The 25,148-nt window shown below is 39.1% G+C and overlaps 1 non-coding gene across 1 annotated transcript; it reads left to right on the plus strand.

The window, feature by feature from the left end:
• The first annotated feature begins 24,137 nt into the window (after positions 1-24,137).
• Positions 24,138-24,244, plus strand: LOC123818980. The gene has a single exon (XR_006785744.1). It is a non-coding gene; the product is annotated as a U6 spliceosomal RNA (small nuclear RNA).
• Positions 24,245-25,148: the final 904 nt, after the last annotated feature.

Below are 25,148 nucleotides of genomic sequence, written 5' to 3' on the forward strand. Positions count from 1 at the left end.
CCCATTAACCAACTCCCAGTTCCTCCCTCTCTCCCAGCCCCTGGCAACCATCATTCTACATTCTGCTTCTCGGAGTTTTACAAAACAGGTTGACCAAAGGCTGAAGATATAAGCAAACCAAATCAGGCCCTGTTTCAAAATGAGCAGTTGTGAAATAGGCTATTTAAACTGTGTTCTAGAGAAGATATTCAGGACAAGCACTTCCAAAATAAGGCAAGGATTGAAGAAATCAAACTCTCTGTTTGGTCAAGGCCAATCAGTAGAATTCTGAATTTAAAGGCCTATAACAAAAGACCGAACCGATTGAGTGACAGACACAAAGAATCATCCTGGTAGAGGCTCCTACACATTGTGTTCCCACTCATGAAATGTAAGTGGTCCACCTGAATCCACAAGCTTGGCCTGTCTGAGAATAAACATGGCTCCTCTGGGTTAAATAATTAACACTGTGCCCCTGGGAAGAAATGAAAATTAAAAATAGGTTGTAGGTATGGAGAAAGATAAATAAACATAGATGATTAAACAGATATAATGAAAAAGTATATTTAAAGTCTCAGTACTCCTTCATTTTGTTTATGATTGAAATATTATGTAAATATTTTACTTGCCTTTAAAGTAATTACTACATTTAAAAAAATCTAAGACATTAACTTGCAAAGAACTTAATTGATTTACATTTTTTATTTTTTAAACTTCTTATTTTAATTGTTCAAGTACAGTTTTCTGTCTTTTACTCACATCCCAGCCCACCCCCCAGCCCTTCCCACCTCCCTCCCATTTCCACTCCCTCCTAGTTTTTGACCATGTGTCCTTTATACTTGTTCCTGTAAACCCTTCCCCTTTTCCCCTGAAATTCTGAAATTCACTCCTCTCTCCCCTCTGGTCACTGTCAGCCTGTTCTCTATTTTAATATCTTTGGTTATATTTTGCTTGTTTCTTTGTTTTGTTGTTTAGGTTCCTGTTAAAGGTGAGACCATATGGTATTTGTCTTTCACTGCCTGGCTTATTTCACTTAGCATAATGCAAAAGCATAGAATTCCATTGTGTAAATGTACCATAGTTTTTTGATCCATTCATTTACTGATGGGCACCTAGGTTGCTTCCAGCATTTGAGTATTGTAAATTGTGCTACTATGAACATTGGGATGCATAGGTTCTTTTGGATTGATGTTTCAGGGTTCTTAGGATATAATCCTAGCAGTGGAATTGCTGGGTCAAAAGGCAGATCCATTTTTAGTTTTCTGAGAAAATTCCATACTGTTTTCCATAGTGGTTGTACCAGTCTGCAATCCCACCAACAGCACACTAGGGTCCCCTTTTCTGATTTACATTTAACTAAATTTGCAAACTAATGTTTGCATGCCTGAGAAGACTCATTTACAAAATTATGATTTTAACTTATTAGTTGTATAAGAAGTTTCTGAATATTTAAAGGAACATCAATTATTGAAATAATAATAAATCTGGGACTGGACAAAGTACAGGTAATGGAGTATTTTCCTCCAGGAGGAGCACCCCTAGAGACAGTTCAGGACAGTGTGTCTTTGAACCGACTTGCACATGGGGAGAACCCAATCAACTTTTTAAATAACAGTTTTATTAAGGTGTAATTAATATATAATAAGTTGTACTCATTTAAACATATAGTTTAGTTTTTTTCATATGTATACACCTGTAAAGCCAACCCCACTCTCAGATAATAATGAACAATTTGATCATCAATGTTTCCTCCTGCCCCTTTGTGATCCAGTCCTCCCTGTCCTCCCTGTTCCCATCCCAGTGGCCTGGCAAAATTGGTCTGTGTTCTGTCGTTACAGATTAATTTGTACTTTCTAGAATTTTATATAAATAGAATTATACAGTGTGTACTTTTTTGTCTTGCTTGTTCCCAACGACTGTAATTATTTTGAGATTCATCAGTGTTGTATATATTAATAATTTACTCTGTAATATTGCTGAGTGGTGGTATTCCATTCTTTATTTGCATATACAACAATTTCTTGACCCACTCACTGACTGATGTTAAAAATAAAGTACTGTAAACATTGGTATACCAGTCTTTACGTGAACATACACTTTCATTTCTCTTGGATAAATAACTAGGATTAAAGTGGCTGGGTTATATGGTAGGTGTATGTTTAACTTTTTAAGAAAGTGTCAAACTGTTTTCCAATGTGGTTGTTACATTTTATATTTCTTTTTTGTTTTTTAATATATTTTATTGATGATATTAAATTGCATTGATTTATTAATAGCATTGATTATGCTATTACAGTTGTCCCATTTTCCTCCCTTTATTCCCCTCCGCCCTGCAAATACCCTCCCACCTACATTTCCCCCCTTCAGTTCATGCCCATTGGTTGTACATATAAGTTCTTTGGCTTCTACATTTCCTATGCTATTCTTAACCCCCCCCTGTCTATTTTGTACCTACCATTTGTGCTACTTATTCTCTGTATCCCTCTCTCCCTCTCCAATTCCTCCACTGATAAGCCTCCACGTGATCTCCATTTCTGTGATTCTGTTCCTGTTCCAGTTTGCTTAGTTTGTTTTAGGTTTGACTGTTAATAGCTGTGAGTTTGTTGGCATTTTAGGGTTCATATTTTTTATATTCTTTTTCTTAAATAAGTCCCTTTAACATTTCATATAATAAGGGCTTGGTGATGATGAACTCCTTTAAGTTGACCTTATCTGGGAAGCACTTTACCTGCCCTTCCATTCTAAATGAAAGCTTTGCTGGATATAGTCATCTTGGATATAAGTCCTTGCCTTTCATGCTTCAAATACTTCTCTTCAGCCTTTTCTTGCCTGTAAGGTTTCTTTTGAGAAATCAACTGACAGTCTTATGGGAACTCCTTTGTAGGTGACTCTCTCCTTTTCTCTTGTTGCTTTTAAGATTCTCTCCTTATCTTTTTTAATCTTGGCTAATGTAGTTATAATGTGTCTCGGTGTGTTCCTCCTTGGGTTCATTCTTGGGACTTTCTGAGCTTCCTGGACTTCTTGGAAGCCTGTTTCCTTTGCCACATTGGGGAAGTTCTTCATTATTTATTCAAATAAGTTTTCAATTTCTTGCTCTTCCTCGTCTCCTTCTGGCACCCCAGTGATTCCAATGTTGGAATGTTTAAAGTTGTCCCAGAGGTTCCTAAGACTCTCCTCATTTTTTTGAATTCTTGTTTCTTCATTCTGTTCTGGTTAAATATTTCTTTCTTCCTTCTCCTCCAAACCATTGATTTGAGCCCTGGTTTCCTTCCTGTCACTGTTGGTTCCCTGTAGATATTTCTTTTTTTCACATAATGCAACGTTCATTGCTGCCTAGGTCTTTTTTATGCTGTTGAATTACCCAGCAAGTTTCTGGAGCATCCTGATAACCAATGTTTTGAACTGTGTATCTGATAGGTAGGCTATCTCTTCATCATTTAGTTGTGTTTTTTCTGGAGCTTTGAACTGTTCTTTCATTTGGGCCTTTTTCTTTTTTTTCTTTTTTCCTTTTTTTGTCTCAGTGAACCTGTTATATAGTAAGGGGTGGAGCATTGGGTGTTCACCAGGGCGGGGCAACCCACCTGGTTGTGTTGTGATGCTGTTTGTGGGGGAGGGGTCTGAGAGGAAACAGTGCCACTTCCTCTGCTCTCTGCCAGTTTTCAATCACTTCCCCCACTACCCACAATCAAATTGGGCCCTTCTGGTGCTGATTCCTGGGTGGGTGGTTTTGTGTATGTTCTAGGACCCTATGAGTCTACTCTATGAGTCAACTCTCCTGTGAGGCTGGGAGTTTCTCCTGCCGCCTCAACCCCTACAGGTGTTTTCAGTTAGAGGCTTTGAGGCTTTATTTTCCTGCACTAAAACCCTGGGTTGCGTGGTCTGTCTTGCTCCCTAGTTGTTCCTCCTGGTTCATCTGCACGGGAATGTGGGATCACCCAGTCTGCAAGCTGCTACATCACCTGGTCCGCCAGCCGCCACCTTGCTGAGAGTCCTCTTCACCCAACTGCCTGTGTCCACCCCTCCTGCTGGTCTGGATGAATGTTTCTTCTTTAATTCCTTGGTTGTCGGACTTCCGTACAATTCAATTTTCTGTGAGTTCTGGTTGTTTTTTGTTTTTTAATTTGTTGTTGTCCTTCTTTTGGTTGTGCAAGGAGGTACAGTGTGTCTACCTAAGCCTCCATCTTGGCTGGAAGTTCTTCTTTTTCGTTTAAAGATTTTATTTAATTATTCTTAGAAAGAGGGAAGGGAGGGAGAGAGAGAGGGAGAGAAACATCAATGTGTAGTTGCCTCTTGCAGCCAAGGACCTGGCCTACAACCTAGGCATGTGCCCTGACTGGGAATTGAACGGGTGAACCTTTGGTTCACAGGTTGGCACTCAATCCACTGAGTTACACCAGCCAGAGCACATCTTATATTTCTACCAACATTGTTTGGGAGTTCCAATTGATTTATATCATTGCAACATCCTTGGTATTGTTAGCCCTTAAGGCATTCTAGTGGGTGTGTGATGATAATATGTCATGTGGTTATAATTTGTATTTTCCTAATGGCTAATGATATTGAGCATCTTTTCATGTACATATTTGCTATCCATATAGCATCTTTTGTGAAGTGTTTGTTTAAATATTTTATCCATTTTTTATTGGGTTATTTGTCTTGTATTATTGAGTTCTAAGAGTTCTAAGGTATATCCTAGATAAACTCCATCAGATATATAAATATTATCTTTCAGTCTGTAGCTTTCTTTTTCATTTTCTTAACTGTGTCTTGTAAAGAGCAAGTCATTAATTTTGATGAAGTGCAATTTAACAAATTTTTCTCTTACAATTCATGCTTTTTGTCCCTTACTCAGGAAATCTTTGAATACTCAAGGTCATTAAGAGTTTCTCTTGTGATTTCTTTTAGAAGCTTTATAGTTTTGATTATTATACTAGGTATGATTAATTTTAATCTATTTAGGGTGTTAGGTAAGGGTAAGTTTTATGTATGTATGTATGTATTTATTATTTATTATTCTATTACAGTTGTCCAAATTTTTACCCTTTCCCCCACTTCACCCAGCCCACCCCCTCAGTCAATCCAGTCTCCATTGTCAATTTCCATGAGTCATTCATGCACATTCTTTGACTAATCCCTTCCCATTCCTTCCACCATTTCCCCCTCTCCTGTCCTCCTACAACTATCAATCTGATCCATGTTTCCATGTCTCTGTTTTTTCTTGTTAATTTATTTTGTTAAGTATTTTATTTTGCATATAGCAATCCAATTGTCCCAGGATCATTAATTGAAAAGATTATCTATAGCTTGTCTAAGATTATCCATTGAACTGCCATGACAACTTGTCAAAAAACGGTTGACCATATATGGTTGAGCAGTATATGACCATCTCTATTGTATTCCATTGAACTATAAGTTTATCTTACTCTAATACCTCACTGTTTTGATAATAGCAGCTTATTTTAAGGCTTGAAATCAGGTGCTGTAAGTCCTCCAATATTGCTCTTCTTTTACAAAATTACTTTGGCTATTCTAGGCCCTTTGTGTATTTCTGTTTCAATGACAGAAACATTTTGTCAGTTTTTGCAAAAAAAACCCTTCTGGGGGCCCTGGCTGGCGTAGCTCAGTAGATTGAGCGAGGGCTGTGAACCAGAGTGTCGCAGGTTCGATTCCCAGTCAGGGCACATGCCTGGGTTGCAGGCCATGGCCCCCAGCAACTGCACATTTGATGTTTCTCTCTCTCTCTCTCTCTCTTTCTCCCTCCCTTCCCTCTTTAAAAAATAAATAAATAAAATCTTAAAAAAAAACCTGCTGGGATTTTTATTGAGATTACATTGACTCTACAAATCGATTTGAAAAAAATACTGCCTTCTTGATAATATTGAGTCTTCTGATCAAAGAACATAGTGTATTTTTCCATTTATGTATGTCTTTAATGTCCCTTGCAATATTTTGAGTTTTCAGTGTACAGGTCTTACATATCCTTTGACAAATTTATTCCTAAATATTTCATATTTGTGATGTGATGATAAATGATATTGTTTTTAAATCTCACCTTACGAGTTTAGCTAGCATGTAAAAATACAATTGGTTGTTAGTGCTTAACTTGTGACCTGCAACCTTGCTCACCTAGGAAACTGGGATGTTTATAGGACTTGTGTTATGTGTTTTTCTCATTCTCAGAAGTGCTGACTGGTGCTGAATGTCTGAAAACCATTGTTTTATATATTTTTTCTGTTTTTGTTTGTTTGTTTCAAATAGAAGAGTAAATCTAGTCACTGTTTTTCTATTGTGGCTGGAAGCAGAGGGAGCCAATCAGATTTTTAGTGCTTTGCTCTTTAATATGATTGGACGGCTTAGGATCACTAAGTATTTGATTAAGGCCTCCAACAAGAAAATCAGAGACCTAAAAAAATATTTACCAAAAAATAAGAATTCAAGGGAAACTTTAAATATTTTAATTAATATTCTCAGTTTACCCAGCAAAATAAATATAAAAAGGTACAGACCAAGAGTAAATTCTAAGGGATTCTGGGGCAGGCCTGAGGGTGGGAAATATGCCTTAGATAAAACAAGAGAAATAAAAATGTTCTCTCACTCTTCAGTGACCATATTGGAAACCAAAAACAATGGAGCATTGTCTTCAACACTTTTCAAGGACAAAATTTTTAACCCAAAGTTCTATTTCCAGCTGAATTATCAATAAGATTTGATAATAAAATTAAAAAATTTTCAGCCATGTAAAATCTCAGAAAGTAACCTCCCATGTACTTTTTCTCAGGAAGCTATTGGAGAATATTCTCCCAGATTGTCTCGTAGTATAGTAATAAGAGGAAACACATAAGATCAGGAAAGAGGGACCCCCAACAAGGAGAGAATGTATTGAAGGTCACACAAGGACATCTCAACATATGTCTTGAGAGACTAGTCCATATCAGAGCAGGAAGGTGAAGGGCTGCTAGAAAAAGAGAACACAAGAGAAAAAACATGCCCTTGGGGAGCATTGGCTCAATCACCCTTCCCATTCCCTAAGTCTCTGCAAAGTCCTTTATTCCACTCCCTTTCCCAGCAGTATATCCCCAGCCTCTACTTATAGGTCATCTTGCCCCACCATGATAGCCCACAGAAGATAATGGTCTCACAGTTTATGTTCTTGCTGCTTCATACTAACAGAAACTCAGGGTGCAACCAATGGGGAGGCTAGTAAAGTGTTCATGGTTCAAAATTTAAGGAGGCACTTATTCTCAAGTGCAGGCTCAGTACTGCTGTGCTTCCTAAAATCGAATTCCCTATGTGCAACTCCCAAGCCTGCCTCACTGTCTTCTAGTTGTCTTTACTCCCTCTTTTTCTTGTCCCTTTCTATAACAGGCTGAAGTGTAATGGCAGGCAAATGTGTTTAAGAATTTATATTATTTTTTGTGTGTGTTTAATTAAGTTTAGGCCATGGGTTTATTTTTATTTGTTAGAAATTATATTAGAGATTTCTTCACATTTTGTAAGGCTGAATTTTAATTTTAAAGCAGAATATCAACTTTGCCACCTCAAAATTTCACAGAGCAACATCACCTCCAAAATCACATGGAGTATGACAATCATTTGCAATCCATGTGTAATAAAGAATAGAAAAAGTATGAAGAAAGGAAAGTGGTGGAGAAAACAGAACATGTCTTGTTTTCACTAGTCAAGCAAATGATACTATCCACTGAAAAACTCCTACTTCTAAAATGTAAGGATGAAATTTTCTCAAGTGTTTAAGTGGAAAGTACATGCTAAAAGATTAGCAATGGGAGAGCACAAATCACAACTACAGTCTTAAATCTACTTGTAAAAATGTGCAGGAAGCATTTCCAAGTGGTTGCACAGAGCTTCAGTCTGTGGGACTGTTTCAGTGAAATTGCATTATCACACTCTACCTCAAGACTAGTAGTTGAAGATAAGTTTTACTTTAGTCAGTTGTGATTAGAGAAGAAGGAAACCTTATACTGCAATGGTCATTTCCCCATCAGCTAAAGACTATTGGCAGAACTAGAAAAAAGTCTTGCTGCTCTTTCAACTTCAGTTGAAAGTAAGTGGTAATTTAGTGTTCCTAATGTGCAGTATTGTGATCAGGAGAGTAAGCCAGGGACTGAGAATATTGTTCTGCACTATAACTTTAAAGTAGGCCATCAAAATTTATAATAATAATTTAAACATTGTAATAACATTTCAGTTTCATTCATATATCCTAAAATCCATTCCATGATGGTTTGGTCATATTTATCTTTGGTTTTGCCTTTGTCAAAGTATTTAACATATGGCCCCTGAGCACTCAGCCATAGTATCTGTTAACTATTTCCATTAGTATATATAATTATATTATTAATATGGTTTTACCTCTCCTGCCCTGCCCTATTTTCTCTCTCCCTGACAATTTTCCCTATTATTTTACATGTGTTTTGGTTTGTGTTAAATTTTAATTTAGCCCACAGGTTACAGGGTATCCAGAAAGGATGTAATTAATCTAGAAGATTAATAAGAATCCCCTAGAAATAGATACAGGGACTCCTGTGGCTTTGGGCTTCTTATTTTAGGGGAAAGGGGAGAAATTTAGGTTAAGCAGGTATTTCATTGTTGAGGGTACAAGGATTGAGCAAAAAGGCAAAAGGACTCATGGACATGGACAACCATGCAGTGATTACTGGGCAGAGGAGTATATAAGGGAAATAAATGGTAATGGAAAAAATACAATAAAGATTAAAATAAAGAGTATATTGTAAAAAAAAAAGTATGAAAAGGTTCAGAGGTTGAGTAGCTACAGTTGTGGACTGTTTGCAGATATTGACACCCCACATCCATTCCAACCACCTGCTGGCATGACCACCTGCCCCACAAGGCCTGGAAAACTAAAGACTGCATTCTCAGAATCCTTTGGGGCTAGAATCTACAGTTGACCCTACCCTTGAATGTCTTGGGGGTTAGGGATGCTGACCTCTCATGCAGTGGAAAATTCCTGCAATTAGTAGATATATTTTAAGCTTCCTTGATTAGATGAACACACATGAAGTGTTGGCTTGGAATAAAGACTGTGGAGAGAGAGGCAAGTTATGAATCATCTCGTGGCTGATTTGGATGATAATGGAGGCAGTACAGGCAGGCCGCAGCTGTGCTTGTGGCTCCTTGAGTCTTCAGCTTCCTAGTAGTGTCAGGTACAGCAGCCATCTTTGCAGACCAATTCTTTGGTTAGTGTGGTTTTGGTTTGTGAATCTAGGTTTTTGTGTGTGTGTGTGTTTTTCCCCCTTTCAACAGTCTTGTGAGCTCTTTATACCCCTTAATAAATCTGTTTGCACTTACCTAGATAGAGAGAATTCTACTCAACTATTTTGGAAGTTGACAATTGAATTTTTGTTTTGTAACATGCTAAGCCCTTTTACCTATATTTAATTTAATCACCCTACATCCAAGAGATAAAAGTATTATTATTTATTTCCATTAGCAGATGTGGAAGCAACTTTTCCAGTCTCTTCTGAAAGTAAAGAAAGGATTTTGGAGTACCGTATTTTGTGGGTCCATAAGACGCACTTAGGTTTTAGAGGAGGAAAATAGGGGAAAAATTGAAGCAAAAAATGTGGTAAAATATTTAATAACATAAATAACATAATATTTCACCAATGTAAATGTAAAGCTACATTCAGACTATAAAACACATCCCCATTTTCCTCCCAAATTGGGGGGAGGTGCATCTTATAGTCTCAAAAGTATGGTAATTTTTTTATCATGAAAAGTTGCAAAAATAGTATAAAGAACTGTTTTGTTCTCTTTACCCAGATTCCCCCATTGTTAATATTTTACACATTTGCTTTATCTCCTCTTGCTCTCTTTCTCCACCAGTTTTTTTTCTTCTGAATCATTTAAGAGTAAGTTGTGGACATAATGACCCTTTAGTGTGTATTTTCTAAGAACAAGGACATTCACTTACGTAACAACAGTACGATGATCAAAAACAGGAACTAAACACTGATATCATACTATCTTCTGATATGCAGACTTCATATTTTGTCTATTGTTTCAATTATGTCCTTTATAGCAAAAATAAAAATAATATGTATATTTTCCTGGTCCAGGATACAATTTCAACTCACAGAGTTCATTTAGTTGTCAAGTCAATTTAGTTTCCCTTAACTGGGCAGTTCCTCATTTGTCTTTGTTTTTCATAACCTTAACATTTTTGAAGTATGCAAGCCAAGATTTATCTGAATGTTTCTTGAGGATAAAGTTTTAAATTTATATATTACATGTTTGCAAAGAATTCAAACAGACAAGTATGTAAAGTAGAAGGCAAAAATTGCTGCTTCAACCCCTTCAACATAAATAACTGTTGTTAATAATTTGATTTTTAGCACTTCAAAATGTTGTTTTTAAAATTTCTTTTTTTAAAAGGGAAAGCCCATTTTTTAAAAGATTTATTTATTTATTTATTTATTTATTTATTTATTTATTTATTTATTAGAGAGGGGAAGGGAGGGAGAAAGAGAGCAACATCAATGTGTGGTTGCTTCTCATGTGGCCCCTACTGGGGACCTGGCCTGCAACCCAGGAATGTGCTCTGACTGGGAATCGAACCTGCAATGCTTTGGTTTGCAGCCCGTGCTCAATCCACTGAGCTATGCCAGCCAGGGCCAAAATTTCTTTTATTTCAGTATGCATTGTTAATGTTTAGGAATATTTTCCTACATGGCTGAAGTAATCACCTTAAAATTAATAATAATTCCTTCATATCATCTAATACCAGCTGACATTCAGTTTCCCCCAGTTGTTCCAGAAATGTCCTTCACAGTTTAATTTGTCTATTCCAAGATTCAAATCAGAAGAAGACATTTGTATTGTAACTGGTTGCTATATCCCCTGTCTTTTAATTCCAAAGAATCCATAATGTTGAGTGGTAAAAAACAAACAAACAAACAAACAAACAAACAAACAAAAACACTAGTGTAAGAAAGCACCAGTTCTGATTGGGGTGGCTTAGTGGGTTGGGCATGGTCCCACAAACTGAAAGTTCACAGGTTCGGTTCCTAGCACCTGGGTTGCCTGGGTTGTGGGCCAGGTCTCCAGCGGGGGGAGTGGTAGAGGCAACCGATTGATGTTTCTCTTGCACATCATTGTTTCTCTCCTTCTCTTTCTCACTCCTTTCCACTCTCTCTAAAAATAAATAAATAAAATCTTTAAAAAACCTTAAGAAAGCACCGATCTTCAACATTGACCTTGGGAGTCTATTACTCCAGTCAGATCACTCTAGACAAGTTCTAACCAAGAATAATATCTAACAACATGCCTGGATGCTTTGATTTTCTCTTTTGCAATGCAAATAAGAAAGTGCCTGGCTTCCAGTTTGTAAGAAAAAGATCATCATTGATCAAATACGAGATATTAAATACAAATATACTTCCCATAAAATTACATATAAAGCAAACAAGAGGAAAATCACAATTAAATAATGAATACTTAACTCACACAAGGGAACAAAAGTCTATATTCTGGAGATGCTTTGTCTTTTGATTTATTTTTCAATTTTCCTTTCAATCTTTTCTTTTTATATCACAATCACAGTAGGTGAAGAGTTCCTTAACCATATATGTTAATAGGACACATAGGACATATGTTAATGGAATAACATTTATAGATCTGAGTATAGTGGAAGTGAATTTACAGCTGTGACACAGGAGAACAAACACTAAACGTTTTGTAGAGATTCTTTCATATCAGCAAAGTGCTATGGCTATTACTTCTAAAGGAGAGTTGAATTTCTCTTGGGGTTTATTATAGGACTTTATTATCTCCTATCATCTCACAGATGCTGGATCTAGAGAAAGGAATCCTTTGTTTATCATTCCTTTGTTTGTAAGCATGCTAATAAGCCTATAGAGGCATATTGAATGATATTTAGACACAAACATACTGGGAGAATGCCATGTGGTGATGAAGTAAAGATTGGAGTAATTCATCTTCAAGCCAGAGAACACCAAGGGTTGCTGGCAACCGTCAAGATTTCGGAAGAGGCAAGAAAAAATCCTTCCTTAGAGCCTTCAGAGAGAGCATGTCCTTGCTGATACCTTGATTTTAGAGTCCTAAACTACAGAATTGTGAGAATAAATGTTCTTTCTTAAATTTATTTTTTATTGCCCTAGCTGGTGTGGCACAGTGGGATGAGCAGTGGTCTGCGAACCTAAAGGTCACCAGTTCAATTCTCAGTTAGGGCACATGCCTTGGTTGTGGGCCAGTTCCCCAGTTGGGGGCATGTGGGAGGCAACTGATTGATATTTCTCACACATATCAACATTTTTCTCCCTTTCTTTCTTCCCCCCTTCCCCTCTGTCTAAAAAATAAATACAATCTACTGTATTTTTCACTGATTGATTTTGAGTGAGAGAGAGATTTGTTTTTCCATTTATCCATACGCTCATTAGTTGTTTCTTATATGTGCCTTGACTGGGGATTTAACCCCAACTTTGATGTATGAGGACAACATTCCAACCAGCTGAACCACCTAGCCAGGGAGAAAATAAATGTTCTAAGCCATCCAGGTTTGTGGTAATTTGTTACAATGGCCCCAGGAAAGTAATTCAGCAATGCAGTGCACTGTCGCTTTGGGAAACTAACTCATTCTAATCAAAATTCACCAACCCCTTTACAAACTCAAATTTTAACTTATTAATCTACATTGGGAAATAGCTGGCAGGATAATAGGTATTCCCTGAGAGCACATCACCTGGCTTATAGGCCTAAATTATAAATCAGGCAGGAGAAGGGGAAACTGATATTCATCAAGCATATGATATGTTTCAGGTACCATATGTGTCACAAATAAATATACATCTATAACTGTGATAAGAGCTTTGAAGAGGGATATACTATGGCATGTAATTGGGAGATGTGGGAACACCAATGAGATTAAGGAAGGTAAACCTGATGAAAGCATCTGGAGGAACAACTGAAGTTAATAAGGGAAAGTACATGCAGGGATGGCAGGTACAAAAGCTTTCATAGTCAAGGGACTTAAAGAAGGGCCATGTCCACTGGGGTGGGGTGGGGTTGTATAGGATGAGGCAGGACAGAAAGTGAGGGGTGACACATGCCAGGGTTCCTATATGAAGTTCAGGTTTGTGTCTTTTTCCTAAGGGCAATGAGGTGGTGTTAAGGTTTGTTTTACAAAGGACCAACATGATTGGATCATGTTTTTGTAAAAACCATTCTGGCTGCAATGAGGGTACAGACTGGAGGAAAGGGGAGAGTGTGATGCCAGCGGAGGGCCCAGGGATCAGGACTGCACATACCACACTGCAGCACATACTCTGTGAAATCCCACTAGAAGTAGCAGGAGGCCCAGCCTTTTCCCTCCAGTGCCAGGAGGTCCCCCAAACCACATCTCCCTCCCACCCCTCAACCCATAGACCCAGAGAACTAGGCTGAAACATTTGCTCAGTTATCCAAGTGCAAAAAGAGCAACTTAAATGATTATTGTGATCCTTGGACTAGGTTAACATTGTGGCTTTGGACTAAATTTTTACCCCAAATGATAATTTGTAAGGTCAGATCTTCATAGGACATAATAGCATGACATACTATTTATATACCTCAGGGGAATGTGAGCATATTCACAATCCTGACCCAGCTGAAAAATAAACACTCAATAATATACCATAAACATCCTTTTGGTAAGGATACATACATCTTAGGCATTCTTTGGAATGGTGATGGCACTGCTTGTGTGAGTGTACTGTTATTTATTTAACTATTTTCGTAATTATTGGTAAATAATTATCTCTCTGGAATTTTGCTATAACACCAGTATCTTATAAGTATATCCAAGTACACTTCTGAGAAATATTTTTCATGGCATAGAGTCTTAGGAGGAGGATTTCCAGGTCTAAGAAAAAGCATATTCAAACACTAATAGATCTTGGCATACTTCTTTTTTAGAAAAATATATTTTATAGATTGTGGTATTACAGTTGTCCCATTTTTTTTCTCCCCTTTATTCTCCTCCAACCTGTACCACCCCTTCCACCATCATTCCCCTACATTAGTTCTTGTCCATGGGTTGTACATATAAGTTCTTTGGCTTCTCCATTTCCCATGCTATTCTTAACCTCCCCCTGTCTATTTTGTACCTACAATTTGTGCATCTTATTCCCTGTACCTTTTCCTGAATTCTCCCCCCTCACCCTCCTCACTGATTACCCTCCATGTGATCTCTATTTCTGTGGATCTGTTCCTGCTCTAGTTGTTTTTTTAGTTAGTTTTTGTGTTTTTGTTTTTTTAGGTTCGACTGTTGATAGTTGTGAGTTTAACTCACAACTATCATTGTCATTTTACTGTTCATAATTTTGATCTTCTTTTTCTTAGATAAGTCCCTTTAATATTTCATATAATAAGGGCTTAGTGATGATGAATTCCTTTAACTTGACCTTATCTGGAAAGGGCAGATAAAATGCCCCTCCATTCTAAATGATAGCTTTGCTGGATAGAGTAATCTTGGATATAGATACTTGCCTTTCATGACTTTGAATACTTCTTTCCAGCTCCTTTCTGCCTGTAAGGTTTCTTTTGAGAAATCAGCTGACAGTCTGGTGGGAACTCCTTTTTAGGTAACTGTCTCCTTTTCTCTTGCTACTTTCAAGTTCTCTCCTTATCTTTAATTATGGGTAAACTAATTATGATGTGCCTTGGTGTATAAGGGGTGGAACCTTAGGTATTTGCCAGGGCAGAGCTACCACTGTGCTGCATTGTGGTATTGTATATGAGAGAAGGGTCTGAGAGGGAACAATGCCGATTGCTCAGCTCTTGGCCACGTTTCAGTAATTTCCCCCGCTTCCGACAAGCCCTTCTGGTGCTGATTCCCGGGTGGGTGGGTTTGTATACATTCTAGGACCCTGTGGATCTCTCCAATGAACTCTCCTGTGAGGTTGGGAGTTTCTTCTGCCGCCTCAACCCCACAGGTTTTTTCAGAGGTTTTCATGCTTTATTTCCTTTACACAGGAATCCTGAATTGCGTGGTCTGTCTTGCTCCCCAGTTGTTCCTCCCAGTTTATCCGCAAGCAAATGTGGGACAGTCCTGCTCTGCCAGCCACTGCCTTGCCTGCCCAGTTCTCCAGCTACTGCCTTGCTGCGAATCCTCTCTACCCCAGCTGCCTGTCTCCGCCCCTCCTACCAGTCTGGATGAATATTTCTTTAACTCCTTGGTTGTCAGACCTCCATAATCTTCCATTTTCTGGTAGTTCTGGTTATTTTTTTGTTTTTAAATTTGTTGTTGTCCTTCTTTTGGTTTTGCAAGGAGGCAAAGTGTATCTACTTATGCCTTCATCTTAGCTGGAAGTCTTGGCAAACTTCTTAAAAGATTATTCTGATACCATCATTTTATCAACAGTCAGGCTATGTCTTAACAACATTTATTTCTTCCTGGGTATGACATACATTACACTTTCACACACATCGTCTGATTTTTTTAAAAGTTTTTTTCCCCTAATTATAAAAGTTATATAAGTTCCTGGAGATGGAGAAAATTTTTTCATTTGGCCTATCAAGAAAAGCACTTGCACATGGTTGAATGAAATCAGTGAATGAGCTGCTTGGGGTGAAGAGCCATTTTTGCCTGAGTAACTCCCTAGGGAGGGTGGGTTTTACTGAACTTCTATCTCAAAATAAGACCTGAGACAGAACTGAACTTTGTTCATCACAGAGGGGAGAATTTGAAATTTGCACGTGGGATGGGGACTCTGAGAAGAAAGCTTCAGAAGCCAATGACAATGAGCCTAGGATGGGGAAAGAGAGGAAGGTAAACCTAGATGCAGTGCAAGTAGAAAGGGATTTTGGAAGCAAACGGACCATTTCCTAGATTTCATGAAATTCACTTCTGTTTGTGTTAGTTGTGCCTCAAATTACATACTTAACCTCTGATTAGAGATTTTGTGAGTTGATTAGTCCTGGCCTTTCTCCCAGGAAGGCAGCTGTACAGATTTTATGAGTTGTTTCAACACAGAGAAGAGAAGCTAGGAGAGCCAGTTTCTGATGGCAAGAGCGGAAGAAGGTGCAGTGAGGTGGCCATGATGGATGAGAAAATGTATCAGAAGGCTTGCTCTAGGTGCCGTTTTAGGTAACAAATCTAAATCTGTTTTTAGTCTCACTCCAAAACCCATGTGAACAGGTAAAGGGGAGTAAGGGGATCACTTAAACCTGAGGCCAAGTCCCAAGGTTTCTGTCGCATCTTTGAAAAGGGGTCTGGGAATACTTGCAGACAGTCCCTGAAAGGCTGAGGCATTTTGGAACTGTGCTGAACAGAATACCAAGGACAGACAGAGAATGAAACAAGAGCAATGGGAGAAACAACATGGGAAGTGTGAGAGCCACTGTGAAAGCCTTGGCAAGCTGAGAACAAGAGGGGCCTGGCTCTCCCTGGGGTGGTCAGGGAAGTTTGAGAGGTGAATAGCAAATCACCATGAAGACCAGACTGTGGACAAGTATTTCTGTTTTCTAGTGCTGCAGTAACAAATGACACAAACCAGGTGGCCTATAACAGCAGAAATTTATTCTTTCACAGTCTAGAGACCAAGACACTGAAATCAAGGCATTGACAGAAGCATACTTTCTCTGGAGATTCTGGGGGAAGGGTCCAGTCCTTGCATCTCCTACCTTTTGGTAGTTGCCAGATTTTTTTGGCTTGTGGCCATATCACTTCGAATCTCTGCCTCTCTATTCACATGGCTTTCTGTTCCTTTGTCACTTATAAGGACACTGGTCATTGGATTTATAGCCCACCTGGATAACCCAGCATGATTTCACCTCAAGATCCTTAAATCTATAACATCAGCAAAGACCTTCTTTTCAAATAAGGTAACATTCACAGATTCCAGGGTATAGGATGTAGATATATTTGGGAAGGGCCACCATTCAACTCATAGCAGAGGGCACTCCATTTAGAGAGACCTGGGAGAGAACACAAACCATGATGATCACGTCTCCACTATCTCTCAAGTCCCATAACTCCATTATTCTTCTGACCTCAAGTTGTGCTGAATTGCTTTCATTTCCACAAATGAAAGGTTTTTACATGCCTCCATGCTTTGAATATGTGGTGCTTGGTTTTAATTAACCAAGTTGGTTGTTGGGCTAAATATTGATAGGATGAGTGGTTGTGGGAACAGGTTTAGGGGATCAGAGAAATAGGCTCTCTGGTTCCAAATGTTCACACTTCATCAATAAAAGTTATTTTGGACAATCTGGCTATGTCCTGGAGGTCGCTTTACCATTTTGTTTGGCTTTATGTAAATAGCCATTAGGAGGTTTCTTTGTGTGAAATGTAAAAAGTTCCTCTCTGAAATTTGATTTCATGTTTACTCATGGAGAGCAGCTGCTTGCAAAAGTCTTTCTTTTGGGTAAATTACAAGTTTGCCTCTGAGCACATAAATATCTTAGAGGTTTGTTTTGTTTTGTGTCTCAGGAGAAGTGGAACAGAATGAGTTAGATATTCATAAGGCTGCAGATAACTTGTTTTGGATGCACTCAGTAGACTGAGGAACAGCAGCTGAGAAGGAGAAAGGCTCGAATTCAATGGGAATAGTCAACAGTCAACATGCAGTGAATAACAAAGATGACAGCCACAAGATCAATGCATTCATATTTTTCTTTTATTGACTCATTGTAATTAAAGCCTAAAGTGGATTATGATAATATACAAACATCAAACATCTTGCACCTTGGATTTATGCCTGGCATGCTGTGAAATTGTAGTGGACTATGATTGCTTATACATTCTGCATATTATAATATAACAGAGGTGCTTTTATATGTAATATGGAGTTCCAATGTGATAAAAATGTAAGTCTATCTTTGATCCCCAGCCAGGGTACATGCCTGGGTTGCAGGCCATAAGCCCTAGCAACCGCACATTGATGTTTCTCTCTCTCTCTCTATCTCCCTCCCTTCGCTCTCTAAAAATAAATAAATAGAATCTTTTTTAAAAAATGTAAGTCTATCAAGACAAAAGCAGCTGAAAAGCATATTGCTTATTAAAGATCATAAGTAAACTAAGAAATTAAGGGACAAGGAGGAAAAGGAGGCCACTGTGGCCAGACACAGAGAAGGTGTAGACTACCTAATACATAGTGATGAAGTGATTTGTAAGCAGATCAAAGAAGGAGACTAGTCTATTGCTAGTCACCCACAAATTATGTTTTACTTAAATAAAACATGATCACTATCTATACTCTTTTATAGAGATTCTCAGGACTCTTGCCTTTCTGTGGGCTGGGCACCATTGTTCACAGCTGATTCCCACCAGAACAGGCAAAGCTTACTAAGCCTCTGAAAGGGTGGAGGCAGTGAACAAAAATGGCTCACCTACTTTCCCATCTCCATTCTGGGAGAATGTTGGAGCATAGGGAACCTACTGCTGCCAAGTGTAGACATGGACTTAAAGGCAAAACTTCCAGGTAGGAGCAAGCTGATCCTCTCTCTCACTCAGTGTTCAGAAGCCCTGGCTTAGCTGGGATGGACCTCTGGAGCCTGTTGGGTGGCCCAAACCTGGAGATTCCATCTGTGGGAGGGTGGGGAGGGATGAAAGTAACCTGGCCTTGTAGGCTTCTACCCCCACCTCATATCCTGCTCCAGCCATAGCAGAGAGGCTAGACCTACTTGTGCCAGGGCTCTGGTCAGAAACATGATGGCAGGACTGAGATTTAAGAAAGAGACAGAAAGACTTCAGTCATTTGTTCTCTCTCTTAAGTTGAATGTTTTTCTGTACAAGTTAAAGAGATACTACCAATAGTCTTGGGTTATTGTGAAGACAAATGGAATGCATTTCTTCATTCCTCCTTTCAAGCATTCACACAACCAATATTTTGGGGTGCTGTGGTGGACAAAATTCTAAGGTGACTCCCCAACAAACCATGCCCTTGTATAAATGCCTCCATTTGAATGTGGGTAGGATCTGTGACAGTGACAGGTTTCACTCCTGTGATGAGGTTGTATATTGTGACAAAAGTTAAGGAGTTTTACCTGTCAGTTGATTTTGAGTTAATCAAGAGGAAAATTATTCTGGATGGGTCCAAATCAGATGAAATCCTTGCAAGTATCAGGAAAATTTTCTTGCTGGCCTTGAAGCAAGCCACCCAGAGTTCGTAACTTCAGGGAAACAAATTCTGACAACAACCATGGCAGGTGAGAGAAGAGAACCTGGCACCTCAGATGAGACCCCATTCATGGTGATGACACCTTGACTGTAGCTTTGCGAGACCCTGAGCTATGCCAGGCCAGGACTCCTGATATATGGGAATCAAGAGATAATAAAATGTGTGTTATTTTTAGGCACTGTGTTTTGGGGGACTTGTTATGTGGCATCATGCTAAATGCTGGAGATCCAGTGGTCTACAATGCAAGCACAAACCTGCTGTCAAGGAACACAGGCAAGGAAGTGGATAACTAACTGTTCCCTGATGAATGAGTAAAGGAGTAGTACTTGTGAATTAACTCCTCTTGTTGCTCCTTCAGCAGTGAGTGTGATTCTTCCACTGCAGCCCTACTGCCCTTATGGGAAGGGGATAACATGGGGGAATACTTTCCAGGCCAGCAGAGAAGAAAAAACAAATTCCACTTGGTTCTGAAAGAACAGGCAGAGTGGGAAGAAGGCAGAAGGGCTTGTATTCTTCCCCAAAGTTGAGGGAGGTGGGGAGGTTTTAAATAACCAGAAAGATTTTGATGAGATTTCAGAGCAGGAGATATTGTTCCTCTCTGGGTAAAATACTAGGCAATTTTCAAGTGCCCTTAGAAAAGTGCTGAATTTAATTAAATCCTGCTAAGACAGTAAGCTGTAAAAGGATATAGGCAGAGGGAGGGCCGAAATAGGGTCCCTTCCCTACTCTCCCCATACTGCCCAGCCCTCCTATTTGTAAGCTTATCAACACTCAGCTCATTCAGTCCCACTTACTTCTCCATAGACATAGAATAAAATAAACTTTTAAAATATTTATGTACTCAGAGGCAAACTTATAATTTACTCCAAAGTGAACAACTTTTGCAAGCAGCTGCTATTCATGAGTAAACCCGAAATCAGCTTTCACAGAAGACATTTTGACGTTTCACAAAATGAATGAAATGGCTTTCAAACAGAAGAGAATAGTGTCCCTTTAATTAGCAAGATCAAGGGTTTTCTCTCACTACTGTGATAGCGGCAAGATCAAGGATTTTCTCTTACTACTGTGATAGTGGCTTTAATACAAGGTCAGACCTTGTATTAAAGGTCTTCTATTTGCAAATTTGCAAATAAAGAAAGCATATTCTTACTCCTCCCCTTCTCTTCCTCCTCCTTATTCTTATTCTTCCTCTTCTCATACCTCCTCCTTCTCTTTCTTCTTCAGCATCTAAATGTATCTGGAGTATAATTGGTCCAATACTAGCAGTACCTTAGAGTGGTGGTTTTCAACTGGTGTAATTTTGCTCACTGCCAGATGTTTGGCAGCATCAAGAGACATTTTTGGTTGTCATAACCAGAGGCAGGTACTACTGAAATCTAGTTGATAGAGGCCATTGATGCTGCTACACATCCTGCAATGCACAGGACAGTCTTTCAGAGTGAAACCACTGAATGTCAGTGGTGCCATTGAGAAATGCTGTCTTGGGAAAGCACAAGTTGCTAAGGGAGGGGGCATCTAGGAGAGGCACCCACCCCATGAAAGGGTGAAATAAGGAGGAGCAAAGGAGGGTGCAGACAGGGACTGACTGGCCTTAACAAAGACCCATTGGGTACAAGGCCTGTGAGGGATCTTAATGGGTGGAGCCTAGACTGAGAGGTGGCTGAGAAACGGTACCTCTACAGAGGTGAGCCTTGTCTGGAAGAAACTTTAAGCAGTGCACAGATTCTAGATTTCTGATCCTGAGAGAGACATTGGAGGGTTTTAGGCAAGCCTGTGAAAAGTGCGGGTTTGCCTTTACAGTTTACAAAGGAATGTCAAGAATTTCAACTACTCTCACAAGATCTTTGCAATAACTCTGTGAGGATGGAAGGTCACTGGTTTTATTTCTATTTTAAAGCCCATTTGTTTTTCATGACATTCCTCACTATGTAAGGAGACATAAACTGCCCTCCTGCCTATAATAGGAGGAAATCCCAGGGGAAAGACAGAGGGAGAAATGCTCTTCCAAACTTCTACATGCAGAAATGTCAAAGCTGTGCATAAAGGGGTCTTCACTGCTTTATTTGTCCACCAGCCACAAATGTGTTGTTCTTGCCTCTTTTATTTTTCCTTTGTCAACCATGAACACGCATCAGCTACTTGGAACCATACAATTCAATGAAGTTTTTCTCCAGTAACTGGAGAAAATACTTGGTATTTCAACTATGGTATTTTATTTCAACTATGGTATTAGTTGAAATAAAACTGGACTATTAGGAGAGACCATATATGCATAAGTAGTATTGTCACTACAGGAATGGGATTAGCTAGTTAAAGTCAATAGGAAAATGTACAAACTTATTGAAATCAGGTATTGGCTCAAAACAGTAGTGTGGAAAAATAAGCAGCAATCAGAGGACAGATTACCTTGATCAGTGGGTTAGGCTGAAATACTGGTGTTCATATAGAAGTGCAGCATGCTTAGAACATCTCACTTAAAGTCTGGCTTATTCATACCACTCTCTTTCAGAGCATTTTCTACTCATTGCCCATAAGCAGGCTGCCTTGAATTCACAGTGTGATGACTTTTCATGGGAGGCTCAATGAACCTTTTCCATGGGCTTATTTTATGTCCTCTAACCATTGGAAAGTGGAGGTTGCAGTGTTTTGACTTCTGTTCTGCAGGTGGTGAGAAGAAGGATTCTGCAAATAAACTACACTATTTGCTGCTGCGGGACAATGATTGCTTAACAACTTCTCTGATTTATATGGGACCTATTTGCCAATAAATACAAATTAAGTGAAAACCAGAATAAATTCAAGAATAATTTCCATCAGTAACCATCTTTGTTTTGGCAGTAACCAAATTGCCACCCTGATCTACAGGTCTCAGGAATGGACCACTGGCAACTGTATTTGTATCATAGAACCCATGGGTCTTAGGGCTAGGGCTTGACAACTTGTAAGATTCTCTTTTCTGGAAATTTTTAGTTGGGATGCAAGAATAATTAGGTCATACTCATTATGTGGCTGAAACTGCAACCTATGAGACAACTGTGAAACAACCATCTTTACTGTGAACCCATAGAGGCTGCAGAACAAATAAGTCCATGGAGAGAGAGGAGTAAAACAAATCCATATGGAGGAACAGAGATGAGAGGCAGAGGTTGACTTGGAAGCTTCAAAGGCCTTAATTTCAGTTCCTTTCTGAAACAAATCCCAGCCACACTACTGTTCTTTTAGTCCATGAAATAACACCATATCCTTATAATAAATCCTTGACTTTTATTTTTTTATATTCAGTTGCAAACCACAGCACTCTAGGCTCATTTGATGGCCCCCTCCTGGTTTTAATTACTTTTCCTCTTATATTTTCAACTCTTCAACTCCCACTTTCTTGCTTACAACTCTACTGCTGAAGAGCAGTCCACTGTGATCCTAACACAAGTCATTTATCCACTTTCCTACACATGGACTCCTTCTTTTTTTAATTTCCATTTTTACTATTTCAAAGAAAGCTACTAAGAATATTTTTGTATATGTCTACAACTGCACATATGTAAGAACCTATAGGAGTAGAATTCCTGAGTTGGAGTTTATACACATGTTTACCTTTACAAAATAATGTGAAACTGTTTTGTTTTTTTTTAAAGTTTTTATTTATTTAATTTTAGAGACAAGGAAAAGGAAGGGCAAATGAGAGGGAGAGAAACACTGATGTGAGAGAGAAACATTAATTGGTTACTTCTCGTCCATGCCCCCCAACCTCCATCTAGATTGTAACCCAGGCATGTGTCCTGACTGCAATGTTGGGGTCCGCCCTGCCTGGTGTCAGGAAGCTATAACCTCCCCCCCACCCATGGCTAAGGCTGAGTAAGAGGCCTCCACACCAGGAGACACTAAGGAGACAAAACTTATTTCCCTGGCATGAGCGCTGCCTGTTCTGTGCCAGCCCCCAGTGCTTGATCAGTTAGCCAATGATGGGTAAGATTTCCCAAGGGGGGAATCGCCTAAGACAGGCAGGATCATGTGGAGGCCTCAGGGAAAGACTTGGGAGGCTGTGGAAATGAAGGGGTGATCGACATCGACCCCTGCCCCCTTGGCTTTGACAAAGCTTGAGTCCTTGTTCTAGCTGTGAGAAATCCAAGTCTCCTGGCTGCCTTTGTCTCCTCTGCCTGACTCAGGCCTGCAGAAATAACAGGGGTGGTGCAGTCCAGACCAGAGTCAGTGGACCCCCAGGGTAATCAGGCCTGGGACATAGAATATGCAAGATCCTGTGAGATCTGCTTGCTGGAGGATGCTCTTGAATTAGAATATGAAGGCACAGGCAGGAAACGAAACTAGTCTTTTAGGTCCTGTAGTCTGTTTAAGTGATAAACCCCCCAAATCTCAGCCCAGAATCCCAGCAGGAGATCTGCCAGCCCCTTTGAAAACTACCTACTTGTTTTATCTTCCCTGCCAGACTATAATCCACAAACTGTATCTGTATTCTTAATAAAAGCCTGCTCAGGTGGGAAAACGGGGCACTCTCCACTAGAGAGAGTGGCCATTTCATCCCTATTTCTCCACAGGACTAGATTGTCCATGTGTATGTTTTCTCATGTTTCGACAAGCATCTGCAGCGATGGATACTGCTGGCTGATATCCATCACACTGTGACCCTTCCCTTTGTCAGAAGCCACCCAAAACTGAACCACACAGGTCAGGGCTGTTTTCTAAAGTCATTGAACTAGTTTATACTCCCACCATCTTTAATAGCCATAAATAACTAATATGGAGCACCTAGCATATACCAGGAACCCACTAATAGAAGCTTAGTATTGTCCTGTTCATGTGTTTTTAGGAAAACATTACTTGGTCATGATGTATCTTATTTGTAATAAAGTGTTGGGTTCATATGGCTAATATTTTATATAGATCTTTGCATCCCTGCTTAGAAGAGCAAAAGGCCCATAATTCCCTTTTTTGTCTTCACACTGAGTTTGAAGTCAAAGTTATACCAGCCTCAAGAAAACAAGTTATGTGCTCGCTTCGGCAGCACATATACTAAAACTGGAACAATACAGAGGAGATTAGCATGGCCCCTAAACAAGGATGACACACAAATTCGTGAAGTGTTCCATATTTTTGAAAAAGGAAATAGAAACTATCAACAAAGGCCAAGAGGAAATGAAGAATACCATTTCAGAACTGAAGAACACAGTAGAAGGAATGAAAAGCAGGATCGATGAAGCAGAAGATTGGATCAGCGAACTAGAGGACAAAGTAGAAAAAAACACATAGAAAAGAAAAGAAAAAGAAAAGAGGCTCAGAAAGAATGAAGAGGGATTAAGAGAAATGCAAGACAATATGAAACATAATAATACCAGAAGGAAAAGAAGAAGAGCAAGGGATAGAAAACCTATTTGAAAAAGTAATGATGGAAAACTTCCCTAATTTGATGAGAAAAAGTCACACAAATCCAGGAAACACAGAGATTCCCAATCAAGAGGAACCCAAAGAGGCCCACCTCAAGACACATCATAATTAAAATGGAAAAAATACCAAGACAAAGAGATAATCTTAAAGGCAGCAAGGGAGAAACAGGAAGTAACATACAAGGGAGCCCCAATAAGGCTAGCAGCTGACTTCTCAATGGAAACACTCCAAGCCAGAAGAGAATGGCAAGAAATATTCTAAGTAATGAGAACCACAGGTCTCCAACCAAGGCTACTTTACCCAGCAAGGCTCTCAATCAAGATAGAAGGCCAAATAAAAAGCTTCCCAGACAAAAGAAGTCTAAAAAAATACACCTCCACCAAACCAGCTCTGCAAGAGATGCTAAAGGGACTGGTTTGAGGAAAAGAAGAAAGGAAGAGAGAGAGAGAGAGAGAGAGAGAGAGAGAGAGAGAGAGAGAGAGAGAGAGGTAGAGGTATAAAAATGGCAATGAATAAGTACCTATCAGTAATAACCTTAAACATAAATAGATTAAAATGCTCCAATCAAAAGACATAGAATAGCTGAATGGATAAGAAAGCATGGCCCACACATAT

This window comes from Phyllostomus hastatus, unplaced genomic scaffold (genome assembly GCF_019186645.2).
Source record: "Phyllostomus hastatus isolate PE091 unplaced genomic scaffold, TTU_PhHast_1.1 phas_contig_29, whole genome shotgun sequence".
NCBI classification, from domain to species: domain Eukaryota; kingdom Metazoa; phylum Chordata; class Mammalia; order Chiroptera; family Phyllostomidae; genus Phyllostomus; species Phyllostomus hastatus.